Raw genomic sequence first — 21,754 nt, 5'->3', positions numbered from 1 at the left:
TATGTCCTCCTTATTCAGTTTAGGTAATTCATATGTCTCTAGAAACTTGTTGATGTCAATCCTCAGCAGAAAGAGTGAAGCAGGGGTATCTCAACACCAGATCTTCAACTCTATTACAAAGCAATAGTAACAAAAATGGCATGGTATTGGTACCAAAATAGACAGGTAGATCAATGGTACAGAATAGAGGACATGGACATAAACCCAAATAAATACAATTTTCTCATACTAGACAAAGGGGCCAAAAATATGCAATGGAGAAAAGATAGCCTCTTCAACAAATGGTGCTGGAAAAACTGGAAAACCATATGCAACAGAATGAAATTAAACCCCTATCTCTCACCCTGCACAAAACTCAACTCAAAATGGATCAAGGACCTCGGAATCAGACCAGAGACCCTGTATCTTATAGAAGAAAATGTAGGTCCAAATCTTCAACATGTCAGCTTAGTATCAGACTTCCTTAACAGGACTCCCATAGAACAAGAAATAAAAGCAAGAATCAACAACTGGGATAGATTCAAACTAAAAAGCTTTCTCTCAACAAAGGAAACTATCAGTAATGTGAAGAGAGAGCCTACAGAGTGGGAGAAAATCTTTGCCACTCATACTACAGATAGAGCGCTAATTTCCAGAATATATAAAGAACTCAAAAAACTACAGGAAGAATACAAATAATCCAATCAACAAATGGGCTAAGGACATGAACAGACACTTCACAGAAGAAGATGTACAAGCAATCAACAGATATATGAAAAAATGTTCAACATCTCTAGTAATAAAAGAAATGCAAATCAAAACTACCCTAAGATTCCATCTCACCCCAATTAGAATGGCTATTATCAAGAACACAGGCAACAATAGGTGTTGGCAACAATGTGAGGGAAAAGGTACACTCATGCATTGCTGGTGGGATTGCAAATTAGTGCAACCACTCTGAAAGCAGTATGGAGATTCCTCAGAAAGCTTGGAATGGAACCACCATTTGACCCAGCTATCCCACTCCTCGGCCTATACCCAACGGACTTAAAATCACCATACAGAGATACAGCCACATCAATGTTCATAGCTGCTCAATTCACCATAGACAGATTGTGGAACCAACCTAGATATCCTTCAATTGATGAATAGATAAAGAAACTGGCATATATATACAATGGAATATTACTCGGCCATAAAGAATGATAAAATTATGGCATTTGCAGGCAAATGGATGAAATTGGAGAATATCATGCTAAGTGAGATAAGTCAATGTCAAAAAACCAAAGGACTAATGATCTCGCTGATAAGCGGATGATGACATATAATGGGGGGTGGGAGCAGTTAGCGTTAGGGTTAGGGTTAGGGTTAGGGAAGGGTCAAGAATCGAGGAAGGAAGGACTGTATAGAGGGAAAAGAGGGGTGGGTGAGTGGGGGCAAAGGGACAAAATGGCAGAATGAATCAAACAATACTGCCCTGTGTAAATTTATGATTACACGAATGGTATGCCTTTACTCCATGTACAGAGAATAAAATGTATCCCATTTGTTTACAATAAAAAAAAGATCTGTACTGGTTGAACGTTCCATGAATAGATTTCGCTTTAAAAAGTACAGAAAGTTAAAATGGCATAACTTGACTTAGTCTGCCCATAGAGTTAATTTCATAATTGAAGATTGTAATGCTGTCAAAGGACACTTAGCAAACATTTTAAAAATCAGAAATATCATATTTAATCCATTTTGAACAAATTCACCCACTATTATATTATTTTTCAAAATATATGTCATGGCACATCCATTTTGTGAAGCATGAAAATAGCATTCTTCAAGAATATTAAGAAAGAGCAAATCCAGGATACAAAAGTAACATAAAAAATGAATAACTTTCCTATACACAAATAATGAAACTTTTGAAAAACAAATCAGGATAATAATCCATTCACAATAGCCTCAAAAAAAAAAAAAACACTTGGGAATCAATCTCACAAGAGAGGTGAAAGACCTCTACAATGACAACTACAGAACACTAAAGAAAGAAATTAAAGAAAACCTTAGAAGATGGAAAGATCTCCCATGTTCTTGGACAGGCAGAATTAATATTATCAAAATGGCCATACTACCAAAAGTGCTATACAGATTCAGTGTATATTACTCCGCCAAAATCTCTTTTTTTAAAAAAAACCACAGAACAGACAGAAAATAGGAAAAAAGACTTTAACACCTGATTGTGCATGTTTTCCATTCATCTCTACACACTAACTAGCTAGAAAACATTGGACAAATTGTATAATCTATCTGTCCTTCATCCATATTTGTACAGGAAATACAATGCACCACATAGGGCTGCTTTAATTTTCACTGCAATGTGTGGAAAACAGTACTTAAGGTCTTGGTGCATCACTGATATACAATACGGAAAATTATTGTAAGTTCATTTCAAAAGTGTGTATTTTAAATGATCTCAAAAATTAAGTAAAATAACCAGTTTTTTAAAAATAATTCTTTTTAGAAATGAAATGATAAGTACTTTTAATTTGCTTCTGCAGTTTCTTTTATTTGTACCTTTTTCTACGGTAAGCAGATTTTTTTTTCCTAGCAAACATAAAGACACTAATTAATTGTTAATCAGTTAATTCATAAGCAAATAGGTACAATTTGGTTTGTATGATGTATGGATTAAGATCAGTTCTAACTCTGTCTCTAGATGTTCAAAGTAGGGGCTCTGCTCACTAATGGCCCGGCAGGGGATGTTTAAGGGATTAATCAGTGAGTGTAAGCTACAGATCTCACTAGTTCATGCACATATTGCCAGCAAGCATAGGCAGTATTACCCAGTGGTTTGTTGGTAAGTGTTAACAACCAGCTTTCCAGAAATAAAAATGTTAAGATTTTAGTGTTAGTCATTTCTGTGGAATAAATACATATACCAAGGCTGATATCAACACATCTGTGTGTTATCACTGAACGGAGTTGGGCAAATATGTGAAGTAGTACACATTGCAAAGGATCTCCACCGTGTAGCTACCATATCATAAAGTGTATATTATTCATTATGAAAAGTCTGGATAATAATAAAGGGCCATAAAATAACTAGGAAGTGATGAGGTTTGAATATTTATTACTTTTATCTAACTCAAACATACTTGAGTATAAGTTTATATAACTTAAATTTAATTGTGTCTGTTTTTAACAACCAATTGAAAATAATTCCTGAAAATTTCAGTCTGTTTTTAGACACTGGAATGAATCAGCTATAGCACACTACTGAGAATATTTCTAAAATATGTTAGTTCACCTACTTTATTTTTAACAATGAAAGCCTATTTCTAGAAATTCATTATATCGGTGTTAATCATCTCAGAAAGATAATGTCTATTGATACTTAGGCTGAACTTGATTTTTTAGGTAATTATACATTCACATGCAGTCATAAAATTAATAATGCAGGAAAATTCCATATAGTCTTTCCCATTTTTCCCAATGGCAACATCTACCATAATGAGAACAATATCACGACTAGAATTTTAACTTTGATACAGTCAAGAGACCGAACATTTCTATCACCACAAAATCCCTGTTGTCACCCTTTTATAGCCTATTCACTTCTATGTCCTCTGTAAATTCTAATCTTTCCTCCACTTTTGTAATTTGGTCATTTCTATAATGTCACATAAGTGGTGTAACACAATGTATAAACTTTTATGTTACTTTATATTTCCCTTAGCATAACACTCTGGAGATCTGTTTAATGTCCCTATGTATCAGAAGTTTCTTTGTCATTGCTGTGTACTAGAATATTGTGTGAATCTTTCACAGTTTATTTATGCATTGAAACTTTGAAGGGTTATTAGCAGTTTGGGGCTGTTATGAACAAAATGGCTATGAATATTCACGTGCTGTTTGCTTTGTGAGCACGATTTCCTTCTCCTGTGATGAAATATCCAGGAGTGATTTGCCTGTTTGTATGCCTGTTGCATGCACAGTTTAAAAGAACAAAGCAAGGCCAGGTGTGGTGACTCAGACCTGTAATTGCAGTGGCTCAGGAGGCTGAGGCAGGAGGATTGCAGGTTCAAAGCCAGCCTCAGCAAAACCCAGGTGCTAAACAGCTCGGTGAGATCCTGTCTCTAAGTAAAAAATACAAAATAGGGTTAGACTTGTGGCTCAGTAGTTTAGTGCCTGAGTTCAATCCCTGGTGCCATATTAAAAAAAGGGAAATTGTCAAACTATTTCCAGAAAGATTATATCATTCTCACTAACAATTATGAGTGGTTTGATTTCTCCATATCATTGCCAGAATTTGGTGGTGTTACAACATTTTATTTCATTTTAGAGATTTTGATCTTAGTCTGTACTTCCCTAATGGCTAATGATGTTTTGTTTGAACTCTTTTTGTAATTTAATTTGCTGTCTGTATATTCTCTTTGGTGAAATGTCTCCTTATGTCTTTGGTTTTACTTTGTAATTGAGTTGTTTCCTTTTTTATTTTTAACAATTATGTTTTGATTTCTCCTTATATCATAAAATATAATGTATATATGATCTGAAAACATTTCATCTCAGTCTGTAGTATTTTTTCATCTTCTTAATCTATCACAAACATTTTTTTAAAATTTACTTAAAAATTTATTTTTTTATACAGGGCATCAAACCCATTTTAGCATTGAGATGCATCCAGTATCCAATCCTTTTAATGTGGAGACAGGGTCTCGCTAAGTTGCTGAGAATGTCCTCTAATTTGTGATCTTCCCGTCTCAGATTCCTGAGCTGCTGGGTTTACAGGTGTGGGACACTATGATTGTTATATTTTTTAATTTCAAGAAAGTCCAATTTCTCAAAATTTCCTTTGTGGATCATGTTTTTGGAGTCAAGTTAGTGAATTGTCTTAGGTTCACAGAATTTTGACCAGTGTTCTTTTACTAAAGGGATTGTAGTTTTAAATTTTACTCTGAAATCCATGATGCATTCTCAGTTAAATACTTACAAGATATGAAATTTAGATTAACATATTTTTTGGTTATTTAAATCTAATTATTTCTGTACCAGTTTTTGAAAAGGTTGTCTTCTTATACTTTGGTCAAAAATCTGGTGAGCATATTTGTGTGCTTTTGTTTTGGAGTTTGGTACTGTGTTCCATTACTCTGTGTTTATGTCCTTCTACTGATACCACAATCTTGAATTCTGCAAGAGTATAGTAGCTTCCTTTTCAAAATTATTTAACTTTTTCTTCATATGTAAATTTTAGAATAATATTTATATCTATCAAATAAGCTTTCTGGGATTTTGAGAGAAATTACATTCATTCTGTATATTATTTTGTAGATAATTGAGATCTTTAGTGTGTCTTTTGATTCATAAACATGGAACATTTCTAAACTCATTTAGAACTTCATTGATTTAAATTTTATTTCTTTGGAAGCTTTAAACATAGATAGGAGTAAGAAGTTTGGGTGTGCTCTTGCATAGTACAGTGACTATAGATAACGATGCACTGTAGTTTTACATTTTATTGGTGCATTTTCTTTTTTCTTTTTATTTATTTTTTTATTTTTACAGAATGCATTTTGATTCATTGTACACAAATGGGGTATAACTTTTCATTTCTATGGTTGTACACAATGTAGATTCATACCATTCATGTAATCATACATGTTCACAGGGTAATAATGTCTGTCTCAGTCTACTATTTTTTCCTTCCCCGACCCCTCGTGCACCATTTTCCTCTACACCATCCAAAGTTCCTCCATTTTTCTCTGGTTCCCCCCCACCACCTCCCCTTCTCATTATGTATCTTCATCCACTTATCAGAGAAAACATTTGACCGTTGGTTTTTTGAGATTGGCTTATTTCACTTAGCATGATATTCTCCACCTCCATGCATTTACCTGCAAATGCCATAATTTTATTTTTCTTTATGACTGAGTAATATTCCATTGCCACAGTTTCTTTATCTATTCATAAATTTAAGGGCATCTAGGTTGGTTCCATAATCTAGCTATTGTGAATTGAGTAGCTGTGAACATTGATGTGGCTGTGTCACTGTAGTATGCTGATTTTAAGTCCTTTGTGTATAAACTGAGGAGTGGGATAGCTGGGTCAAAAGGTGGGTCCATTCTAAGTTTTTTGAGGAATCTCCATACTGCTTTCCAGAGTGGCTGCACAAATTTGCGACTACATCAGCAATGTATGAATGTACCTTTGTTCCCACATCCAGGTCAACACCTATTATTACTTGTGTTCTTAAAAATAGCCATTTTAATTGGAGTTATATGAAATGTAAGGGTGGCTTTAATTTGCATTTCTCTAATTACTAGAGATGATGAGCCCTTTTTCATGTATTTATTGATCACCTGTATGTCTTCTTCTGTGAAGTGTCTACCCAGTTCCTTAGCCCATTTATTGATTGGTTCTTTGGATTTTTGGTGTAAAGTTTTGTAAGTTCTTTATAAAGTTTGGAGATTAATATTCTGTCTGAAATATGTGTGGAAAGAATTTCTCCCACTCTGTAGACTCTCTTTTCACATTATTGATTTTTTCCTTTGCTAAGAAAAAAGCTTTTTAGTTTGAATCCATCCCATTTATTGATTCTGGCTTTTATTTTTTGCTCTCTCGGGTCTTGTTAAGGAAGTCTGGTCTTAAGTCAATATGATGAAGATTTAGGGCTACTTTTTCTTTTATTTGGTGCAGGGTCTCTGGTCTAATTCCCAGATCCTTGATCTATTTTGAGTTGAGTTTTTTACAGGGTGAGAGATAGGGTTTTAATTTCATTTTACTGCATATGAATTTCCAGTTTTGCCAGCAATTATTGGTGCATTTTGATTAGGTGAACTAGTGGGATTCATTATGATGACATATTTGTACACGTACATCACACAATTTGATCAATTTAATTCCCAAGTACCTCCCATTTTTACTCTTCCTCCCTCCCCTGATCCACTTCAACACTGGTCTTTTTTCTGTTTCCATGTGGTGCCTTTTTTACAGTTTTTCTCTAGCTTTTACGTATGAGAAAGAACATATGAGCTTTGACTTTCTGAGTTGGCTTATTTTGCTCAACATGATCCTCTCCAGTTTACATATTTTCCTGCAAATTACATAATTTTGTTCTTTTTGACTGAATAAAACTCACACATACACACACATGTGCGCGCGCACACACACACACACACACACACACACACAAAATCTTTTTCTTTATCCATTTGTCTACTGATAGACACACAGTCCTGTTCTATAACTTGCATATTGTGAACTGCACTGCTATAAACATGGTTATTCATGATCGTTATACTCTGCTGACTTTAATTCCTTTGGAAAAATGTATCGTATAAATATTAAAAAAAAAAGAACAAAAGTTTAAATGTTCTCCCCCAAAATAAACAATAATTGAGGAGATAGATATGTTTAACCTGCATCATAGACACCACAAATTTCATGTGTAGAAGGCTTGTTCCCAGCCTACTCGGAGGTGGTGAAACTTAGAAGGTGAAACCTCGTTGGAAGGGGTAGGTCACTGGATGATTGCAGTTGAAATGAATATTGGTACCCTGGCCCCTTTCTTTCATCTCCTTGCTTCCTAGCCACCAAGAGGTGAGTAGCTCTGAACCATCACCTGCTCCCTGCCATGATGTTCTGCTGCACCAAAGGCACAAATCGACAAGGCCAAATTATCATGGATGCAAACCTCTGAACTCATGAGACAAAATAAATTTTCCTCCTTTAAGTAGTTTTCCTCAAGCAGATTGTCATGGTGACAAAATACTAATAAGACAACTTAATTTAAACATTACATAATTTATACATGCATTGAAATATACAAGTACCCCATAGATGTATAAAATTTAATCTTTTATACATCAGTTAAAATATACTTAATTTAAAAACTGAAAAGAAAACATGAAAAAATTCTATACATAGTTTGTTAGATTTGTACATAAATATTTTCTGAGTAATTGTAAATGGCATTGTATTGTTAATTCTGGAACCATACATTCATTCATTACTAATATAAAAATCATTTTTATTTTCTTATCTTTTATCTTGTGATCTTCCTAAACACAATTATTTTGTAATTATTATTTTTTAGATTCCTTGGAATATTTATGCAGCTAATCACATCATCTGCAAATAAAGATAATTTAATTTTTTCCTTTTTGATTTAGATGCCTTTTATTTCTTTTTCTGGTATATTACACTTGCTAAAATTACATTGAATAAGATTGTCAGAGTATTCTTTTTCTCCATATGGAGAAAAATATTATTTTTTACTATTAATAAAAAGTTAAGTATAGATACTTAGGTGGAGCTCTTTATCAATTAAGAAATGTCCCCTCTATAACATAATTGCTATCAAACTCTGGTTCTTGACACAGCACTCCTAAAAATTTTGCAATTTCCTGAGTGATAGGGATGGTAGGACCATCTTTTGTTATATTTAGTCTTCTTCCCTGGGCTTCTGGCACATGAACCAGATCTCTGGAATCTCTGGAGTGACAAAAGTATCTTTTGTACACTAATGGGACCCTCTCTACTATTATTTTTCTGAGAATCTTATAATGCATGTCAAATGTTTTTTCTTTATCAATTGATATTACGTGACTTTTCTTTTTTAGCATTTATTTAATAATATTTGGTGACTCATTTTTTAAAACTAATGTTTGCATGGTACAATTTTTCTATTATTTTATTCTCAACCTACTGATATCATTATATTTGAAGTACACTTTACATAAATAACACATAGTTGAATCATATTTTAAAAATCCACTTAGCCATTGTGGCTTTTGATTGGAGTCCACACACAATTTATATTTAATATAACTATTAATATGTTAGAGCAGGATTTTGCCAGTGTATTTTTTTATATTGTTTGTTCTCCTTGCTTTTGTTTATGTTTTATTTTTCTGCCTTTCTATGAGTGCATATTTTTTAGAATCCTATTTTGATTGACCCACCGTTTTTGTGTGTATTCTTTTATATAATTTTGTTTTAGTGATTACTCTAGACATGACATGGTATTTACAAATTTTATAATAGTCTGCTGATATAATCATTTTGTCATTTCAATTGATGTGGAGGAAACTTAACTGTCTTTGAGTCTCTTTATGCTCCTCAGTTTGTAATTTTCTAAAATTTTGTTTCTACTATGTTTAGATAGAAAAACACCAGACATTGTTATAGTTTTGCTTGAACCATCAATTAAAATTTAGAAAATTCAGGGGAAGAAGAATAAAGTCTATTTTACTTGCCTTTATATTTTTTCACTCTTGTCTTTCTTCTGTGCTGATGTTTCAGAATTCCTTCTTTTATCATGTATTTTATGTTTAAAGTATGCACTTTAACCACTATTTTAGAATAAGTTCCCTCACAACAAATTCTAGTTGTTCTTCATCTAAGAATGTCGTTTTACCTTTCTTATCTTAAAATATTTCATATTTGGTGTTTGATTATAATTCTTTATATATTGTCTTAATTATGGTATAATTAGACTTAATAGTGGGTTCATTGTGACATGATTTTACATATATATATTTATTTATTTACATAACACAATTTACCCCATTTCACACCCCAGTACGACCCCTTCCCCTCTCTTCTCCCCTCTCTCTGATTCTCTTCATCTACTCTCCTGGCCTTCCTTCTATGTATTTTTAAATTGAAGTATTATAATTATACTTAAAGCGGGTTTCATGTGATGTATTCATATATGCACATAATGTAATTTGGTCAATTTTATGCCCCAGTTCCTATTCATTTCCTCCCCTCCACCATCCTCAGTATCCTTTCTCTATTTTCTCCCTTCTATTTTCATGAGATCCCTTTTCATTCCTTTTTCCCTCTAACTTCAGCATATGAACAAAAATATTAGATCCTTGACTTTCTGAGGTTGATTTATTTAGCATGACATTCTCTTGTTTCATCGATTTATGAGCAAATAATATAATTTCATTCTTTTTTTTATGGCTGAGTAGAGCTCCATTATGTATATATAGCACATTTTCTTTATCTATTCATCTATTGATGAACACCTAGGCTGGCTCCATAATGTTGCTATTTTGAATGATACTGTTATAAGCATTGAAATGCAGGTATTGTTATACGCTATTAACTTCAGTTCTTCTGGATAAATATCACAGGAGTAAAATAGCTGGGTCATATGGTCATTCCATTCCTATTCTTTTAAGGGATCTCTGTATTGATTTCCATAGTGGTTATACTAATTTGTAGTCCCTCTAATTTCTTCTTTCTTCCCACAGTCTCATCAGTATTTATCATGATGACTGCCATTCTAACTGGGGTGAGAAAAATTCTCAGTGTAGTTTTGATTTTCATTTCCCTGATTGAAAATCATGTTGAACGTTTTAAAAATATATTTGTTGTCCTTTTTCATTTCTTCTTTTTAGAAATGTCTGTTTAGTTCATTTGCCTATTTATTGATTGAGTACTTTTCCTATTTTAGTGTTATATTTTTTGTCTTATGTCAGAAGAGTAAACAAAGATTTTCTTCCATTCTGTGGGCTCTTTATGGGCTCTTTCTTCATGCTGTGTTTCCTTTGCTGCACAGATTTAATTTTATGCCATTTTACTTATTGATTCTTTTTTTGTGTATGTCGGGGAGGGATACCTGGGATTGAACTCAGGGCCACTAGACCACTGAGCCACATGTCCATCCCTATTTTGTATTTTACTCAGAGACAGGGTCTCATTGAATTGCACACTGCCTCATTTATCTGAGGCTGGCTTTGAACTCAGGATCCTCCTATCACAGCCTCCCAAGCCCCCAAGATTATAGGCATGCACCGCAGGGCCTGGCTCTTGGTGTTATTGCTTGAACTTTAGGGACTTGATTAAGAAGTTGATGCCTGTGTCTATGTATTGGTGAATTAGTCCTGTGTTTTCTTCTAGCAGTTGCAGTATTTCTGGTTTGATTCACTTTGACTTGACTTTTGTTCAGGGTGATAAGAATCTAGTTTCATTCTTCTATATATGGATATTCACTTCCACTTTCCCAGCACCAATTGATAAAAAGGCTTTTTTCTCAAAGTAAGTTTTTGGCACTTTTGTTAAGGATCAGTTGACTGCATCTGTGCGGGTTTGTCTTTGTGTCTTCTCTTGTGTTCCGTTTGTTTTCATGTTGGATTTTAAGCCGATACCATACTGTTTTGTCTCTATATGTCCATAGTATAATTTGAGGTCAGGTATTGTGCTACCTCCGGCCTTGTTCTTATTGATCAGAAGTGCTTTGTCTAAAAGGCCATATTTGAAAAAGTGACCTACAGATTCAATGGAATTCCCATCAAAAATAACAATGATATTTTTTAAAGACTTTTTTAAAAGTCCTGAAATCATATGGAAGAATAAAAATTCCAGAATAACCAATGCAATTTTGTACAAGTTTCTTCTTATGGTTAATACTAACTATTTTCTTGAGCTGATTTTCTTGTATTTTAGGGTAAATTTCTTGAGTAAGTGATAAAGGCATACAGTATACATTCATAAGCTATATAATTAAAATTTGGTTAATGAAGGTCCAAAACAGTGGTTTTATAAGATTATATTGCCTAGTGATAAGGTAGCCATTTTAGTTTGTTTAAGTACTGTTTGATGTTTCCACCACAACAAAATCACTAAGGACTAATTTTTTTTATATTAATACCAAGTAGGGTTTATTTGCTAAGATTAAAACCACTTTTTGTATTTTTTATTATTATTATTATTATTTTTATTTAGCTTTTAATTTTTCACAGACTACATTTTGATTCATTGTGCACAAATGGGGTACATTATATCATTTCTATGGTTGTACACAATGCAGATTCATACCATTTGTGTAATCATACATGTACATAGGGTAATGATGTCTGTCTCATTCCACTATTTTCATACGCCCTTCCTCTCATTTCCTTCTACATATTCTAAAGTTCCCCAATTATTCTCTCATTCCCCACCCCCTAACCCCCATTATATATCATTCTCCACTTATCAGGGAAAACATTTGGCCTTTGGTTTTTTGGGCTTCGCTTATTTCACTAGGCATGATATTCTCCAATTCCATCCATTTATTTGCAAATGCCATAATATTCTTTTTTATGGGCTGAATAGTATTCCATTGTGTATATATACCAGAGTTTCTTTATCCATTCATCTGTTGAAGGGCATCTAGGTTGGTTCCAGTATCTAGCTATTGTGAACTGAGCTGGCTATAAACATTGATGTGGTTGCTTTACTGTAGTATGCTAATTTTAGGTCCTTTGGGTGTAAACCTAGGAGTGGGCTAAATGGGTCAAAAGGTGGGGCCATTCCAAGATTTCTGAGGATTCTCCATACTGCTTTCCAGAGTGGCTGCACAAATTTGCAATTTCACCAGCAATGTAAAAGTGTGCTTTTCTCCCCACATCCACGCCAACATCTATTATTGTTTGTGTTCTTGATAATAGTCATTCTAATTGAAGTAAGATGAAATCATAGAGTTATTTTAATTTTCATTTCTCTAATTACTAGAGATGTTGAACACTTCTTCATATATTTATTAATTGCCTGTATGTCTTCTTCTGTAAAGTGTCTGTCCAGTTCCTTGGCCCATTTATTGATTGGGTTCTTTGTATTTTTGGTATAAAGTTTTGTAAGTTCTTTATAAATTGTGGAGAAAACTGCTCTATATGAAATGTATATGTAAAAGATTTTCTCCCACTCTGTAGGCTCTCTCTTCACCTTCTTGATTGTATCCTTTGCTGAGAAAAAGCTTCTGTTTGAGTCCATCCCATTTATTGATTCTTGCTTTGATTTCTTGTGCTTTGGAAGTCTTGTTGAGGAAGTCTGATCCTAAGCCAACATGATGAAGATTCGGGTTTACTTTGTCTTCTATTAGGTGCAGGATCTGAGGTCTAATTCCTAAGTCTTTGATCCATTTTGAGTTGAGTTTTGTGCAGGGTGAGAGATAGAGGTTTAATTTCATTTTACTGCATATGGATTTCCAGTTTTGCCAGCACCATTTGTTGAACAGGCTATCTTTTCTCCATTGTATGTTTTTGGCTCCTTTGTCTAGTATGAGGTGACCGTATTTATGTGCTTTTGTCTTTGTGTTTTCTATTCTGTACCATTGGTCAACCTGTCTATTTTGGTGCCAATACCATGCTGCTTTTGTTACTATTGCTCTATAGTGTAGTTTGAGGTCTGGTATTGTGATAACTCCTGCTTCACTATTCCTGCTCACGATTGCTTTGGCTATTCAAGGTCTCTTGTTTATCCAGATGAAGTTCATGATTGCTTTCTCTACTTCTATGAGGAACGTCATTGGGATTTTAATTGGAATTGCATTGGATCTGTATAGCGACTTGGGTAGAATGGTCATTTTCACAATGTTAATTCTGCCTATCCAAGAACATGAGAGATCTTTCCATCTTCAAAGGTTTTCTTCAATTTCTTTCTTTAATGTTCTGTAGTTTTCTTTGTAGAGGTCTTTCATCTCTTTGGTTAGATTAATTCCCAAGTATTTCATTATTTTTGATGCTACCGTGAATGGAGTGGTTTTCCTAATTTCTCTTTCAGAGGATTCATCACTTATGAATAGAAATGCATTAGATTTATGCATATTGATTTTATATCCTGTTACTTTGCTGAATTCACCTATTAGTCTAGAAGTTTTCTAGTGGAGTTTTTTGGATCTCCTAAATATAGGATCATGTCATCAGCAAATAGTGACAGCTTAAGTTCCTCTTTTCCTATTTGTATCCCTTTAATTTCTTTGGTCTGTCTAATTGCTCTGGCAAGTGTTTCAAGGACGATGTTGAATAGAAGTGGTGAAAGAGGTCATCCCTGCCTTGTTCCAGTTTTTAGAGGGAATGCTTTCAGTTTTTCTCCATTAAATGATGTTGGCTGTGGGCTTAGCATAGATAACCGTTACAATGTTGAGGTATGTTCCTACTATTCCTATTTTTTCTAGTGTTTTAACCATGATCAAATGCTTTCTCAGCATCAATTGAAATAATCATGTGATTCTTAACTTTAAGCCTGTTGATATGGTGAATTACATTTATTGATTTCCAGATGTTGAACCAACCTTGCATCCCTGGGATAAACCCCACTTGATCATGGTGTACTATATTTTTAATATATTTTTGTATGTGATTTGCCAGTATGTTTTAAGAATTTTTGAATCTATGTTCACCAGCAATATTGGTCTAAATTTTCTTTCCTTGATGTGTTTTTGTCTTGTTTTGGTATCAGAGTGATACTAGCCTCATAGAATGAATTTGGAAGGGTTCCCTCCTTTTCTATTTCCTGAAATACTTTGAGCAGTATTGGTATCAGTTCTTCCTTAAGGGTCTTGTAGAATTTGACTGAGAATTCATCTGGTCCTGGGCTTATCTTGGTTGGTAGGCTTTTGATTGCTTCTTCTATTTCAGTACTTTAACTTGATCTCTTTAGATTGTGTACGTCTTCTGGTTCAGTTTGGGAGGATCGTGTGTCTCTAAAATTTTGTCAATGTCTTTGATATTTTCTATTTTCTTGGAGAATAGATTTTCAAAGTAGCTTCTAATTATGTTACATATTTCAATGGTGTCTGTCATGATCTTTCCTTTTTCATCATGAATTCTAGTAATTTGAGTTTTCTCTCTACTTCTCTTCATTAGTGTGGCTAGGGGTTTATCAATTTTGTTTACTTTTTCAAAGAACCATCTTTTTGTTTTGTCAATTTTTTGAATTGTTTCTCTTGTTTCAATTTCATTGATTTCAGTTGTGGTTTTAATTATTTCCTGTCTGCTACTCTTTTTGGTGTTGATCTGTTCTTCTTTTACTAGGGCTTTGAGGTGTAATGTTAGGTCATTTAGTTGTTGACTTTTTATTTTTTTAATGTATGAGCTCAATGCAATGAGCTTTCCTCTTAGTACTGCTTTCATAGTGTCCCAGAGATTTTGATATGTTGTGTCATTGTTCTCATTTACTCCTAAGAATTTTTTTATTTCTTCCCTGATGTCTTCTGTTATCATTACATTATTCAATAGCATATTATTTAGTCTCCAGGTATATGAGTAGTTTTTGTTTGTTATTTCATCATTCATTTCTAATTGCATTCCATTATGATCTGATAGGATACAGGGTAGGATCTCTATTTTTTTTGTATTTACTAATTGCTTTTTTGTGGCATAGCATATGGCCTATTTGGAGAATAATCCTTGAGCTGCTGAGAAAAATGTGTATTCACTCGATGATGGATGAAATACCCTGTAAATATCCATTAAGTCTTATCATTGATTGTGTTATTTAGTTCTATAGTTTCTTTGTTCAGTTTTTGTTTGGAGGATCTATCCAGTGGTGAGAGTGCTGTGTTAAAGTCCCCCACTATTAATGTGTTTTGATCTATTTGATTCTTAAAATTGAGAAGGGTTGTTTGACATACATAGATGCTCCATTGTTTGGGGCATAAATATTTAAAATTGTTATATCTTGCTGTTTTATGCTTCTCTTAAGCAGTATGAAATGTCCTTCTTTATTCCTTGTGACTAACTTAGGTTTGAAGTCCACTTTATCTGATATGAGGATGGAGACCCCTGCTTTTTTACTGGGTCCATGTGCATGGTATGTTTTTCCCCATCCTTTCACCTTTAGTCTGTTGAAGTCTTTTTCTATGAGATGAGTCTCTTGAAGGCAGCGTAATGTTGGGTCTTTCTTTTTAATCCAATCTTCTAGTCTATGTCTTTTGATTATTGAATTTAGGCCATTGACATTCAAGGTTATTATTGAGATATGATTTGTATTCCTGGTCATTTTGGCTTATTTTTGGTTTTTTACTTGTCCTTTGATTGGCTTTTCCTTTAGGGTAGTTCCTCCCTTTGCTGAGTTGCATTGTTGTTTTTCATTTCCTCCTCACAAAATATTTTGCTGAGAATGTTCTGTAGGGCAGGGTATTTGTAAATTCTTTTAATGTTTTTTTACCATGGAAAGATTTTATTTCATTGTTAAATCTGAAGGGTAGTTTTGCTGGGTATAGTATTCTTGGTTTGCATCCGTGTTTTTTCAGAGCTTGAAATATATTGTTTCAGGCCCTTCTTGCTTTTAGAGTGTGGGCTGAGAAATCTGCTGATATCTGTATTTTTTTCCTCCTATATGTAATCTGACACTTTTCTCTCACAGCCTTTAAAATCCTATCTTTATTTTGTATGTGAGGTATTTTCATTATAATGTTTCTTGGTATGGATCTGTTGTAGTTTTGTGCACCTGGTGTTCTGTAAACCTCTTGTATTTGATTTTCCATTTCATTTTTCAGGTTTGGGAAATTTTCTGATATTATTTCATTGAACAGGTTATTCATGCCTTTGGTTTGTATCTCTGTGCCTTCCTCAATCCCAATAATTCTTAAATTTGGTCTTTTTATGATATCCCATAATTCTTGGAGATTCCATTCATGTCTTCTTAACATCTTCCCAGTTTGTTTACCTTTATTTTCAAGATTAAATATTTTGTCTTCATTGTCTGAGATTCTGTCTTCCACAAGGTCTATTCTATTGGTGATGCTTTCTATTGAGTTTTTAATTTGGTTTATTGCTTCTTTCATTTCAAGTATTTCTGTTTGTTTGTTTGTTTTTCAGAATCTCTATCTCTTTATTGTAATGTTCTTTTGCTTCTTGCATTTGCTCTTTTAACTGTCTACTGGAATGATCATGCATTGCCTGCATTTGCTTTCTTTTCTTGTCTTTTGCTTCATGGATCATTTTAATCATGCATATTCTAAACTCTTTTTCTGTCATTTCTACTGCCATGCTGTCATTGGAGTCTATCACAATAGCATCTTGGTTTGTTAGGGACACTTTCTTCCCCTGTTTTTTCATATTGTTTCTATATATTCCCCTCTATCAGTGAAGATCAGAAGTACTGAAGTTTCCCCCATGTCAGCTTATTATTACCCTGAAGTTTTCCACTACCTCTCCTTTCAAGGGGAGATCAATACCAGTAGCACCCAATACAGAGAAAATGCAACTCTGAACTAGATATCCCCTATAAAGACTTTAACATTTTTAAAATAAACAGGATCAGTTCAATTACTATTTACAGGATTTCTAGTTGTGAGCAAGAGGATGGGGAAATGGTGTAGGATGTAAGTGAGTAAATAGAGGTACCTGTCAAAGAGTCTCCAGTCTTCTGTAGATGTCTCAGGAAGGGAGCCGCCCTTCCAATGATGATGGACATGTGCTCAGGAACAATTCAAAATGCCTGCACTGGTCTCCAAAGTAGCTGGGGAGCCGCAGCAAGAGTGTGCTGAGTCAGCATGGAGACAAGTGCAGTGTCCCTCCATAGTAGGGGGCAGGTAGACAGGCTAAGCTACTTGCCTCTGATCTTGGTGTGAGGGGCACTAAGGACTAATTATTAAGAAAGTATCCCTATTATTAAATCGGGCATGATTCTGTATATATAGATAGACATACAGGCATACTTTAGCAATTCTAGAGTTTCCTCTGTCATTTTATAGTAAATATGAAAAATACCCCATTAAAAGCTATCTCCAACCAGGGATGATGGTGTATGCCTGTAATCCCAGTGGCTCAGGAGGCTGAGGCAGGAAGATCACATATTCAAAATTCAGCTCCAACAACTTAGGGAGAACCTAAACAACTTAGTGACACCCTGTCTCAAAATAAAAAAAATAAAATAAAAAGGACTGGAAATGTGGTGCAGTGGTTAAGTGCCCCTGTGTTAAATCCACAGTACCAAACAAAACAAAACAAATCAAAACAATACAAGCTGTCTCCAATATTTTTGAGACAGATTTTTAAAAAATTCTGGACTCCCCTTCCTCCTGAAATTTTACCCCCTTTTTTTTTTTATCCCAGAGTGGTTGATTAAATAAACATGTGTTCTATTCCAAAGTGCATCTATTACAATTCTCTTACCTCAGTAAATATTTCAGGGAACCCTCTAGACCCAAGATGCCAAAATGTCCAGCAATCCCTTGTGGTCCACAGTCTTCTATTCACTCTTCCTTAACCTGCCATCTGACCTGAACTTGGAGTAGAGAATCTTCTTTGCAGAAATAAGGACTAGTTAGGAATTTGTTTTCTAGATCTTAGACCTGTTGGAAGCCCCCTTTGTCTTTCCTCCTCTGGTCCCACTTAGCTTCTTTCCCAAGTAATTTTTCTTGCTACATTTGGGTTGACCTTGCTGGTTCATACTTTGAGCCTCACGGGAAACAAACAAAAAAAAAAGTCAACAATTTTTTGAAATACATGATAATTTTTTCTACCCCAATTCTATCTCTTTTATCTCTTTTTTAAGAAAGTATTGGGAAGATTCAAGGACTGTGCTGTTGCTGTCATCATTCCTGGCTTCTCCATATTACATAATGAGAACAATAGTAAACATTTAAATGTTACACAAAACATATACAACACATTACATAAGGCAATACAAAAGTGTAATTGGATTTGTTTAAAAGCTCCTCTGAAAGTGGGCTGCACAGATCATATTATAAGCTGTGAAATTTTAAATAATAAAGCAGAACAACATTTCAATTTAGAAGATTTATAGTGTCAGAGGCCAGAAAGGAATAATTCCAGAGGAAAAACTGGAGATACTGCCCAACACTGAAGGTTTAAAATTGAGTTATGTGTCAAAAGCAATAAAGTAATAATCTGATATGAACTTGAAGGATTAATCATAGTTCCAAATATGTGAATACAATGAAAAGAGCCCTATAATAGTGGATTGCTGTAAATCAAATTGCCAGTGCTGAAAATAGTCTATACCTGTCAAAGCACACTGCTGAAGTGACCCTGCCTAAGCAAGTGGCTAACGTGGTGATTCTCTTTAGTCCCAAATTCTTGCCACTTTTTTTGTTAGTGGACAACTTCACTGAGGTGTTTGCATTGATTGGCTGTTCCCTTTATTCATCACTTTTTAAATCCATTGTTATTACACTGAAATGATTTAGACAAAGAGCCAAAGACTGTTTCATTTCACAAAAGCATAAAATAGGCAATAGACAACTTCCAGGATGTGTCAGCACAAAAATATATAAGAACAAGTCATGTAGTTACTTTGAAGACATTAAGAAATAAGCTTTACATCAAGATCTCAAGAGAAAACTACTGTGTTCAATGTACTGGTTTTAGTGGTGAGGGAAATGGATATTTCATTATGAAACAACATTAAACCAAACTAAAATGGGAATTATGTTTTAAAATCTTATCATTTAGAGTCACTACATCAAGTTCAGAGGAATGTCTTAAGTAATGGGCAAGATTTCAAAGTAGATAGCAAGAACAAACAGTATAAGATGATCCTATTAGGCAAACAATATTCTGAAGTATAGAAGCACGATACACTGTATCCTACATTTATTTATTCCAGATTATCAGCACTGTCAGAAAGTTATCACTGATTGTGATTTTGGAGCTTCATCCAGACAGATTTGGATCTGACTTTACTTAAGTTTAAAAAAGTGTTGCATGAACAGTTGACATTTATTTGTCATAACAAAAATGCCAAAAAACGTGTGTGAGAGTATGAAATACTATATAACAGTATAGAATAGGACACTACTATTCATCCCTTTCCAACTCAGTGTTCAACTGACATAACATTGATATTGCAAAATCAGTCTTCCTGGTAGCATTCATACCACAAAAATCAGTCAAACAAGGACTAGCTTGCACTTTTTAATCTCTTTTTGTTTCTTTTTTCCTTTGTCCTTTTACTCTTTCCATGGTAATCATTTTAAGTATTTTCTAACAAATTGCTGACAGTGTCCAAAATCATCAGATACTGAAGATAATTGCCAAAGATAAGGCTGACACACTAGCCATGAAGGGCAAAAGGAAAATATCAGTAATAAGAATTCTTGGTATGAAGAAATACTCAACAATGGCTATTTGCTCCTGCTCTCACTGGAAACAAATAGTCTACTAAAGCATTGTGTGATCTATACAGTAGAAAAAAACTACAGCTCTGTATCAGGTAGTCAAGAACCTGAGTTGAGTCCCCATAGTGGACACTGAAACCGCATTTAATTTCATATCTAGGTACCATTGATTGAAAAGATGGTGAGTCCCTTTGAGAAATGATGGTATACCATTGCTGCCATTATAAACACTAAATAGTCCAAACCTTTTCCAACAAGACCTGAGGTTATAAACTAGAGTGACTGTTTACTGAGAAAAAGGAAATAAACGTTTTTTTTTGTTTTTTGTTTTTTTGTAATACGATTGAACTTCATGGACACTCTACCACTTAGTTGCATCCCCAGCCTTTTTCACTATTTTTTTTTTTTTGAGGTAGAATCTTGCTATGTTTTTGAGGCTAACCTCAAACTTGCAATTTCCTTTCTCAGCCTCTAGAGTCACTGGGATCACAAGCATGTGCACCAGGCTACAGTCAGACCTTTTAGATATTTCTAGACACTGGTTATGAATTGATACTAATACCTGAAAACCAAAAATAGAGTCGTCAAGTGAGATATGGAGTCTTAGCTCCCATTTGATTCACACTGGTCCCAAGTATTTCTGAGTATGTCACTTGAGTAGACAGAGGATAACCAAATGATAACCACAGTGAAAATAAGGATGCTATACCATGTTTCTGTTGATTACCAAAAGAAGAATCACAGAGCAAGTGTGTGGAGCAAATTAATGCTCTTCCTTGAAATTCAGTAACCTTTGGAAAACAGTTTCTGACTTGCAATTAGGCCTTGGTAAAGACTCAGGTAACTATGGGATCTGAGATTACCATTCCAAATTGAGTGTTTTCTGATCCACTAAGCCATAGACATCAAATGGAAATGGTGCCTAAGAAACTGAGCTGAGGCAGGTCCCAAAAGTATCAGAAGCACTAGGATACTCAGATTGCTTTGACACTAATCCAAAGTCAGCTTCTCTCCCTCAGTCCACATCTGGGGTCTCTTGCTGTGCTCCTTAAAACCAGTTGAAGGAAGACAAAAAGGAACAAGTTTGATTCATAAATGAGGATAACCTGAGGACAGTGGTGAAGGAAAATACTATCAGTGGGCAGTTTCAGAACTGTTGGTTGCCTACTTTGGAGTGAGAGATAGAAGTATGAGTTTACAGAGATTCATGGTCAGTAATTAACGGGCTATGAATGGGTGGTGGAAAGAGCAGAACTGGAAGACTAGTGACAAAAAGTCTATGCCGAAGGATGGGTACAGATCATGCTAAGTATGTGTCCAAAGTGAATATTGCATCATCTTCTTCACGATCTTCAAGGCCAAATTCCAAATTGTGAAATGTTTTCTATCAAGATTCTGGTTATATTACTAATAATTTAAGCTGATTTTTCCTTAATGCAGGAGAGAAATCATAAAATGTAAAGGCCTTGCTGACACTAGTGAAAAACTTTTGATAGAACAACATTAATGTGAAAATACTTGAAATAAGTTGCATCCACATTTGAATGTGATGGAATTAAACCATTTCATTAGGCTTTAATAGTGTGAAACTGTCTTTCCTCTTTCTAATTTCACCTCCTTAAATTTTATGAGAGAAAAAAGGATGAAGTTTGTTAATAATAGTAAAACCACTCTCAATAGGACACAACTTTCATTTATCTTGTATATTAATAGGGTATGATTTCAGGTTAAATATTGACACAGTGTGTATATGATTAGTTTGATTGAAACTATTTATGATTCCCTAAGGCTTATCGACTAAAATTAAAAAATTCAACTTACAAGTAATAAAAAAGAACAAATCCACATTCTACTTTCTCTCTACTACATCACATTAAGAATGTGAGACTGAGGAAAATAAAAGGGTACTTGAAATCAATA

The sequence above is a fragment of the Sciurus vulgaris genome (assembly GCF_902686455.1).
Source record: "Sciurus vulgaris genome assembly, chromosome: 7".
In the NCBI taxonomy this organism is placed as follows: Eukaryota; Metazoa; Chordata; class Mammalia; order Rodentia; family Sciuridae; genus Sciurus; species Sciurus vulgaris.
This window is presented reverse-complemented; position numbering follows the sequence as displayed.